The sequence below is a fragment of the Embiotoca jacksoni genome, unplaced genomic scaffold (assembly GCF_022577435.1).
Source record: "Embiotoca jacksoni isolate LCO1_2020_lvr unplaced genomic scaffold, fEmbJac1.0.p SCAF_39, whole genome shotgun sequence".
NCBI classification, from domain to species: domain Eukaryota; kingdom Metazoa; phylum Chordata; class Actinopteri; family Embiotocidae; genus Embiotoca; species Embiotoca jacksoni.
Genome location: NW_027185391.1, coordinates 2733281 through 2743842, shown reverse-complemented (window position 1 = coordinate 2743842; position 10562 = coordinate 2733281).

The following is a 10562-nucleotide window of genomic DNA, read 5'->3' as shown; positions in this document are numbered from 1 at the left end:
TTCTTTGGACTTCATGGCTCGGTTTGTGCTCTGACATGTCAACTGTGGGATCTTATCCCTCGTGTTGTGAATAATTTCCGAATGCACTGTATATGAAGGAAATTTGTAGGTTAACATGAAGGTCTGTTTAGTTTGTAGTGAATGTGGAACTGACCCATATCTTGAGTCTTTTATTATGGCGGGGCACACTATGTTGAATACACTTTGTAGGATCTTTACATTTGGCCACCAGGAAAAATAAACTAAAAGTGCAGACCAAGCGGCAATCATCAGTGACATCACCCGTTGGTTTGTGAAAGTTATGAATCCTTCAGTTCAGATTCTGTCCATCGCCATCTTTGCTAGTTCGGAGCGGTTTGGAGCAGGAAGTGACCATATTTGGACGAGCTGGGGGAGGAGCCAGCGGTGGATCTGACTGATCTGATTGGAAACTTAACGATACTACGTCCCGCCCATCGATAGCTGTAACCTGGCTGCATCACAGACACGCCCCCCAAAACAGGTCTTTTTAAATCTTCTTTTCTAATGAATGAGGGATTATTTTCAGATGGACCTCAGAAAACTAATAAGAAGGAGTGACTTTAGCTAACAACACCGAGATAACTGATGGACACATTTTATTGACTTTGTATTTGATGAGAAGTTGAATGGGAGTCTATGGAGCCGGAGGCTTTTTGGAGCCGACCTCTAGTGGCACTCGGTGGTATTGCAGTTTAAGACACTTCTGCATCAGCCTCCTTGTTCAGACCCGGAAGCTACGGACACTTTTATATCCAGTCTATGGTGCCGACCTTGCTGTAGACTTGATGCTGTTGAGCCACTTCTTCGTCGTCCTGTCATACAGCAATATGTCTTGGGAGTTAGAGGGAAGAGAGCTGGCTCCACCAGTGAACGACTCTAATGCTGCTCTCTGGGCCTCAAAACATGGAAACCCCAACAAACTTGTTCGGTGTGTGAACACAGTGAGAAACTTGAACTAGTGACTGGAACACAGTCTCCACTTTCATCCGTCTATGACATCTTTGCATAAACAGTTTGTTCTCACTGAACACTGGTTATTGGAGAAGGAACAACTGTAAGAAAAAAGGCTTTCCCTCGACCAATGTGTGCTGGCTGTATGAAAAGTTTTCCTTCACTTTAGAATGTGATATAAACTGATATAAACTCCAAGATAACAGCAGTGGGCCATTTCTTTGACAAAATGTGTTACCCTGGAGAATTTATTGTAATCAAGCCCAGAAGTCTTAAAGTTATGTTTGTAAGAGAGGCATATAAACAACAAAGCAAAGTGTTGCTAAACTCATATACAACATTAACCCTCCCTGTCACCTCGTTCCTCCAGACACTCCTCACTTTTCAGCGTGAACACACACACACACACACACACACACACACACACACACACACACACACACACACACACACACACACACACACACACACACACACACACACACACCACCCATCCAGCCTTATCAGTAACAGCGGGGGTGTCGATAAATAGAAGCATCCTCTGGGTCTTGTTATTTCCTCCGCTGCAATTAAGGTTCCCATCTGCTAACCAGTGATTAACGGTGTTTACTGATATGCTGTGGCTTGTTCGACTGCTGGAGTCACAGTACACACCTTCCTCTCTATTTCCCAAACCCTCCCGTTTACAGCTCAGGCTGTCAGCAGTAAGTATGTCTAAACAGGTCTCTCGGGAGCTTTGGTTGTAATGGTTGAAAGTTGTGATGATATCATATAGTATTGCAAATATACAGTATATTGGTATTTTAAAAATAAGCTATGACTCCACCCACTGTCTGTGATGCCATCTATGGGATTTTGGAGCTCTGATTTCGGATTGTTAGGACCCTCCAGGATTTTGTCAGAGATGTATTTTTGTGATTGTTGCGATTAAAAATGTTTAATTTTGGCACTGCAGTTTTCAAAAATTGCGATGCCGTTTTGGGAGTTTTATCGGGAGTATATTTTGCAATAAAACTGCAGGGATTGGAACATATATTGCAAGTTTTTTTTCTAACTCCTACTTAATGAAGAAAGATGAATCTGAAATCACCTTCTACGATAATACTGCACAACAGAAATAGCTGGATACATTTGATCCTCCATCATTTTTCTTTTTGTTTTCAGAATATAAAGGACCAAAGTTAAAACATTTTTTTCCTGGGTCATAAAAGTGATAGATTTACAAAACACAAAGCATTGATTGCAATATCAAATACATGGGCTACATTTTATGTGGAAATGAAGTACTTCAAATTATTTTTATGTAGCCTAACAGAAATTCAACACAAACATATGCACAAAAATGAAGTGCTCGCTACATCTGTACGAGTGTAGCAGTCTTTTCTCTTAGATCGAGTGCTGGCTGGATAAAGGTTCTGAAATTGAACTATGAGCATGGTGAAGCAGCCTTTTGTTTTTATGCACCTAAAGTTTGGAACACAATGCAAATTAGATCGACAACTTCTGTGGACAGTTTTAAGAAAAAGCCCAAGACTTACTTCTATGAACTTGCTTTTAAGTAATTCTATCTTTTTACTATCACTGTTTCATTCAATACTTTTTTACTTTTATAACATTTTTTTTTTTTTTTTTTTTTTTTTATCACAAGCTTATTTTCATTCCAAAGGAAAAGCACTTCTACTCTTAGACCTTGCAGTTGTCTGAGCATTTCTCTATTTTCCTCAAGTTGGATTTATGGCCTCTCTGACCTGCATGTCATACATTCAGAAAGCTTCAGAAAGCCCCTCCCAACACAACTGTTCAACATCAAACAGTAGATGTCTGTCTCTGTAACTTTGTTAAACAATACGATTGGACATTCGCACCAACCTGCTGTGATTGGCCAGTTATATGGGGTGTCAAGGTGAGTCCATTTGGATCAACAATAAACACAATTAATTTCTGACTGCACTTCTTGGGTGAACCCAGCCAACCTGTACAGGAAACTCATTTCAGAGCCCCGCAAACGACACGTACAGTGAAAACAACATCATGCAGGGAAACATGCAACAACATCTAAATCCAGTAATGCAACAGAAACAAAATAATATTAAGTCTTACCATAGCAAGAATCATCATGGCGTAGTAGTATTCTTTGCTTCTTTCTTTTCACGTTGCAGTTTTTGCGATTTTCTAGCTTTACTTGTAAACTTTATGTCATGTTTAGATTCCTAAAACTGGTCTTTGTCTCAGACTAACTGCATCACTGGTGTTGAACTCCTCTTTATTATTCTTTTGTTTTATTCATGTGTTCAGAGCAATTGCAAATATACTGTACATTGGCTCACATTCACTGACATCGAATATAATCAGTAGCCCAAACCAAACAAACTGTTTTTACTGCATGTGAACAAAGAACAATTTCCGATTTTGTGACAAATCACTGCATACAACTCTCAGTGTGCAGGTGTTAATAGAAGTTTAAATCATAGGAAGTCTTTTCATTTGTCTTGGAGGTGTTTTAATTATCCTGCTTGTTACCCACTGTGTCAGGACACAACACGAAACAGACGTCGGGAGAGACAGGGAACCTCCGGCATTTTAAAAGCCTCTTTAAAAATACATTCAGTCATAGCACTTAGGTAAATGAGTGCACTCTCATGCTTTTTGCAATTTGTAATAATCTAATGAGAAAATGCTGCTTGCTGAGCAGACTGTAAAACAGCAACATACCAGGGAGGTTACTGCTACAAAAGCTATTAATTAGATAGAAATGATGTTGCTTTGTTTGTTGCCATGGAAACAAATTGCCAATTAGCAGCACAGAATTTTTATTTATTTATGTGACATCCATCCAGTCACAATAGCTTTTGTACTTGAGCACTCCTACTTTATTGTTAAAATGGTGACTAAGTGCTTGTTTGGATTATAAAACTAACAAATCAGCTATTATCAATACATACGTGACACACACAATACATACAAGACATATATGCTTTAATGGGGACAGCATATTTGGCCACATTAATGCAAATATCACGCATCTAAATGAGCAGTCAAAGCTCCAAGATTCCTGACGACTCTCCCAAGACCAAAGGAAAAGAAAGATGTTTTAGAGCATTAAAATCAAAAGAAAGTAAGACAGTTTTATTAGATGCTGAAACCGAAACAGTGTCAGTGTTCAGAAACTGTCATCTGAGACCATTTCAAACAAAAAAAACTGTCCTCTTGACATAGTGAAGAAGACTCTTTCTAACATCTGCATCTGAATAGATACAGAATGTGTGGGTGACACAGCCACTTTAAACAGAGACAATTCAAAATTTCAGCAATGTTCAAAGCTTGTTGGTTTTGTAAGCACATGGATGTGATGCTGACACCGACACAGGCTACTGGTTCCTTCTGCTTTTCAATAAAAATTGATTGAAAAATTCCACCGGAGTGCCACTGTTGATTAGACACTTATTGTGGTGGGTGAGAAAAAGCCAAACATCAGTAACAGATCGAAGTCAGCTATCTGCACAATTAACACCACGCTGGATATACAATAGGTTGGATAAAGGAGTGTCCTTTTGTAGGTGTGGGGCTATTTTACTGTGAGTGTAGTGCAGGAATCTGCTTCCATTGTGAGGTGGGCTTGTTTACAAAGCTCACAGCCCGTATTTCTTTCAATTACAACATTTGAAAAGAGGACATCATTATAGATGAGACAAATATTTATGAAGACAGGGTTGCCTTGAAAGTCCACTTATAGTTGAAAGAGGTTATTTTGACTTGGTTTAAGGCAGTTAGCCAAAGAACACACACCCACACCCACACCCACACACACACACACACACACACACACACACCCCTCACACACACACACACACACACACACACACACACACACACACACACACACAACACACACACACACACACACACACACACACACACACACACACACACACACACACACACACACACACACACCCACACCCATCCACCCACCCACACACACACATCCATCCACCGACACACACACCCACACACACACACACACACACACACGCACCCACACCCACCCACCCACACACATACACACACAGAAAACATTTACACACATAGACTAGCACAAAAGCTGCGTGTACAGTTTGTTCTGTGTATCCCAAATGAGATACTTTTATGTGGAAAGGCCCGTCCTACGAAAGTTGTGTCCTTTGTCGAACTGAAGGCTTGTGGGCTAAAGCTGCACCTCATCCCACATTTGAATTTAGTTCAGTTCATTTTTATCCATTTAAGGCCAAGTAATAACAGAAGTCCTTTTGGGGCACTTTACATAGTAAGGTCAAGACAAACAGTGTTATAGAAAGAAAGGGCAGGAAAAACTCAAATGACGGCTACTTCCTGTCATTGCCACTCGATCTGAAGATTTTTGCCAGGTTACATTTTATATTGGGTTACTGTTACTTTACTGTTAAGTTCAGAACAACTTTTTTCTCACTGTCTCACTTGAATCAATCGTTGCATGACAACCAGGCAGCTGCTGAGGAATACCATGTAATAGGATCAAAAGCTTCAGCACAGCTAGCCTGGTGTAGCCTGGGGTAAGCGGGTGTAGCCTGGTGTAGCTGGGTGTAACCTGGGGTAAGCGGGTGTAGCCTGGGGTAGCCGGGTGTAACCTGGGGTAAGCGGGTGTAGCCTGGGGTAAGCGGGTGTAGCCTGGGGTAAGCGGGTGTAGCCGGGTGTAGCCGGGTGTAGCCTGGCTGCGCCAACTGTCGCTCACAGCTTCAGTTTTCTTCCTACGTGAATACAGTCTGGTAACACGTATTAACGTGTATTAACACATATTAACATGTATTATCACGTATTAACACACATTACCACGTATTAACACATATTAACATGTATTAACACGTATTAAAACGTATTAACACATATTAACATGTATTAACACGTATTAACATGTATTAACACGTATTAAAATGTATTAACACATATTAACATGTATTAACACGTATTAACATGTATTAACACGTATTAACATGTATTAACATGTATTAACACATATTAACATGTATTAACACATATTAACACGTATTAACACGTATTAGCATTTGCACAGCCACTCTGAAGGTTGGACCAATCAGTGACCAGTGTCCGTGGTTAACTCCGTTTGTCCCGCCCCTTCATCACTGTGATTGGATGGCTGGCAACGGTGATGAGCTCAGAGTTAATATTTTAGACTCTCACTGGCTGGGGGGACTCAGTGCAGAATAAACCTTGTTAAAACAATTTAAAACGTACGCTGTACTCAGGAAAAAACACTTGAGACAACACACCATGTCGAAATTCAAGTACTACACACATAAGTGTACAAACATACTGTACTAAGGAAGTACACCCTTACTGACATCATTACAGAGCACAATGTTTGTGTCCATAGTTATGCTGATGACACAACTGTACATCACTGCTGAACCTAATGATGATGCACCTTTAGACTTCATCACTTCTGTCGGCAATAAATAAATGGATGGGCGATAATTTCCTAAAATTAAACAAGGCCGAAACAGAAATCCTTCTCGTCAGCCCCAAAACAAAAAGATAAATTCCAGAAAATAATCTGGGGCAATTAAGTCTTTGGATAAAATCAGTAGTGACTGGTCTTGGTGTTATCTTAGACTTAGATCTAAGTTTTAAGGCCCTTTGACTTTAAGGTCCTCCTCCTGCATACAAAGCACTTCGTGGTCTCGGACCGAGCCTTGGAGAACATTGTGATCATCTGCTGCTGGCTTATTGGAGAGAAAATGGGGATTCAGCTTTTGTCAGTTCTGAAGCTGTGGAGCGCACAACCTACAGATATCAGAGAGGCTGGTTCAGTAACTACCTTTCAAATGAGGCTTAAAACATCTCTTTACCTTAGAATTAATTTAGCTTTATTCCATTTTGACTCTTATTTCATTAATGTGTTGTGTTTAATTTGATTGGCTCTCATGCACTTCATCTCTTTTCTTATTTCTAAGTTACAGTTTAACATGTTTTTATGTTCCTTTATGTCTGTTTTATGTGAAGCATTGCTTTTCATTTTTAGCTGTAAAGCAATTTGAGCTCCATTTTTGTATGAAAGGTTATATAGAAATAAAGCTTATTATTACTATTATTATTATAATTATTATTATTATTATTATAACACAATTTGAGCTGCAGCTCAGGGTACTCTTGACTCGGTCTCATTTAGTCTGTCCGAACCACACAAAACCGCTCTTTCATATCGTTACTTCAGTCTTGAACTACCTCTTCATCCATCTTAATCTTCCCTGTTTAATTGCCTGCTGAATGGTTGTGACTGTTTTGCAGTCCGCGTAGTACTTTCAATTTAAGGAGCACCTCTTTGGATCTATGCAACATGGGATGTGGAGAAGCTTGGGAGAAGAAATGTGGAAGAAAAGTGCACCTGCGCTCCAGGATGAGAGGCCCTTGAGCTGGGCCGGCCGGCAGGATCAGCCCTGGATGTGGCAGCTGCTGCAGATGAGCTCCGATGCAGCCACCTGGTGCTCCGCTGTTGTCTGACATGTTTTCATCCACTGTCCCATATCCTGTTGGAAATGTGTCCGGTATCGTCCATGGTACATAGTGGCTTGTGTGTGTGTGTGGATGTGTGTGTGTGTGTGTGTGTGTTTTGTTTGTAGCTGCCCACACCACCTACATATATATGTATTCAGTGTAATTATATCAAAGTAATGAACAACCAACACCAACAGATATTTTCACTTTATTTATGAGTTGCAGGATAAAGGTAAGCGAGCAGGTGTGTCTGCTCGTATTCTGCTCCAGTGTTGCTGCACTTTGATCGATAGTTTGACGATAGAGAAAATAAAAAATAGTTGTTGGTGTGATTTGGGAGAGGTGGAGAATACAAGTTGAATAAAACCAGACAAATACACAACATTTGAATATTAGACTGTGGATAAACTGAATATGTTATGCTCTGATATTTATTGATTATATCAGTTGTATTGCTTTTTTTATTCTGTATCTTGCTATAGCAAAATAATGTCCCCTTGTGGGATCAATAAAGTCAGTCTATCTGTCTGTCTGTCTGTCTGTCTGTCTGTCTGTCTGTCCGTCTGTCTAAAATAAAACCAGATCATTTTTCAGTCCCAGGGTCTATTATATCCAAAAGACCTCTTTTCTGAGGCTGTTCTGTCCACTCCTTCGTGAAACTGTAACCGATGTAACACCGTGATGGTAACGTCTCCCACTTAAGAGACCGTTTAGGCGTTTAGGGGTTTTGTAATTAAAAACACAACAATGCTTATGTCATAGCCGACTCTGTCACTACTACTGCGGCTGTAAAACGGTGAATAAATAGTTTTGAGTGTCACGACCCAATAAAACAACGGTTACCCTTTGAGAATTTTAGCCAATTGGTCTGTTAACATTTGTTAAGTCTAAACGAGCTGCTCAGTAGAAACTATTTTATCCATATTCAAGTTGAAATTAGGCTAAACTGAACGTTAAGAGGCTTGCCGGCAGACGTCTGTGGTGCACCTGCTCTGCCTATGCTGACAAGCATTCATACTGTCTCTCCAGACACCACATTCAAAAACATGTACGCTGTGAAATGCAAAGAGATACAGATGATTTGCTTTGTCAGCATTGGGTGAACTTGTTTAGCAAAGACTTCACGTGGCAAATATCTGACCTGTGTGTGTGTGTGTGTGACTTGACTTGGCAAAGTAACTATAACTTTCCAATAAATGCAGTGAAGTAAAAAGTAAAAAGTAAAAAAAAAATACACAACAAAATATTACATTACAAATAGTGGTAGTTTTTTTTTTTTTTTTTTTTAACCTTTATTTAACCAGGTAATATCAATTGAGAACCAATTCTCATTTACAATGATGACCTGTCAGCACAGTCCTGAGGTGCATGTTTTTTTTTGGATGATAGGAGGAAGCCGGAGAACCCGGAGAGAACCCACGCAAGCACAGGGAGAACATGCAAACTCCTCACAGAAAGGCCCAGGACCGGATTCGAACCCAGAACCTTTTTGCTGTGAGGCGACAGTGCTAACCACTGCACCACCGTGCCGCCCTTAGTTGTTCCTTAGTGACATTTTTTTCCCACATTCAGTTACTATTTTTCTAATCATGTGGATAATTGACCCAGCATCTCTACATTTATTGGGGAATAGTAAATACAAATGATAACATAAAATGATAAAAATTCATTGGTTTCTACATTTCATTTTTTGTTCTCTGTGATTTTTTATGTAAAATATTGTTAGTCTTCTTATGCTGTATGTGTGTGTGTGTGTGTGTATGTGTGTGTATGTGTGTGTGTGTGTGTGTGTGTGACTGACATCCCAGCACCACCAATAGGCAGTGAATAGACAGGAGATGAGGAGGAGCCATCGATAACAGTCACTAGCTATTGATTACCTCATTGATGAGGTATTGTGCATCTGTCTGTTTGGGTGGTGGTGGAAGGAGATGGGGTGTGCGTGTGTGTGTGTGTGGGGGGGATTGAGGTTGGGGTTGATGTTTATTTAGGATCACAGACCAACCCAGCTGTCTCTGGCCAGGGCATTTCGTGGGAACAAGCGGCTGATGTCGATACTTGGGGGACTTTGTCCATTTGGTAGCTGTCAGTCAGAATTAAACCTCCAGTCTGGACCTGGTGCCAGGAGGCCACACAGTTTTATAGCAAAGCTTCATGTTTCAACTCCTTAAATATTTTGTAAACAAAAAATGACCTGTAAAAACAGCAAAGCTGGCCCACTGACCACTGCCATTACCACTGACCTTCAATTTTATTGTCCTGTTTTTTAAACCTAGATTTATATGCGTGTGCTCCTGGATGTAGAATATTCAGCTGCAGTTTTCTACTGAAGTAAAGTACTTGAGCGAATGTACTTCGTTACATTCTACCGCTGCTTTTCTGTGGCTCTTTCCTCCAAGTCTGTGGCAAGCAAAGTGCTGATTCATTAGCTGCAGGCTTTGGGTCCATAAAGCCCTGTGAAAACATGTCAGGTCAAGTGTCTCACTTGTAAACTGGAGGGCTTTTGATTTTTGTTGGTCCAAACACAAGTTGTAATATTTGAGCTGTAAAATCCTCAAGCTGTCTGGCATGTTTCTCAAGACAAGCAATTACACACCAACTCCCGCACTTTCTGGCTTTCCCAAACTCCCTTTTGACCCTTCAAGAATCCAGGTACCTCTGTTTGCTGCGATCCTGCACTGCTTGTCAGTGACCTTGGTCTTTTAAATCCTTGGAATGTCCCATTGTAACTGACTCAGCGTCTTGTTTTCCATTTACTGAGACTCCACAGGGACCGCGGCACCCACTGGACTGTCAGCGCAGGGAATGTAGGCCATTCAAACTTGGCTTGTTAAAGGGTTTTCTAGGTCATGAACATAATCAATTTTTCAATGAATGTGGCTCCACTGACGTTCATGTGATAATACTGAATACATACATTACGTACAGCACATGCAGACATGACCTTTTTTGACCCGTCATCTTAGGGCACCGTGTTTCAATAAGGGTTTTTAAATTTTAACCGATAGTTTTATTAATTGTTGATCTATTACTGATTCAATTTAAATAATTTAAAGGATCAC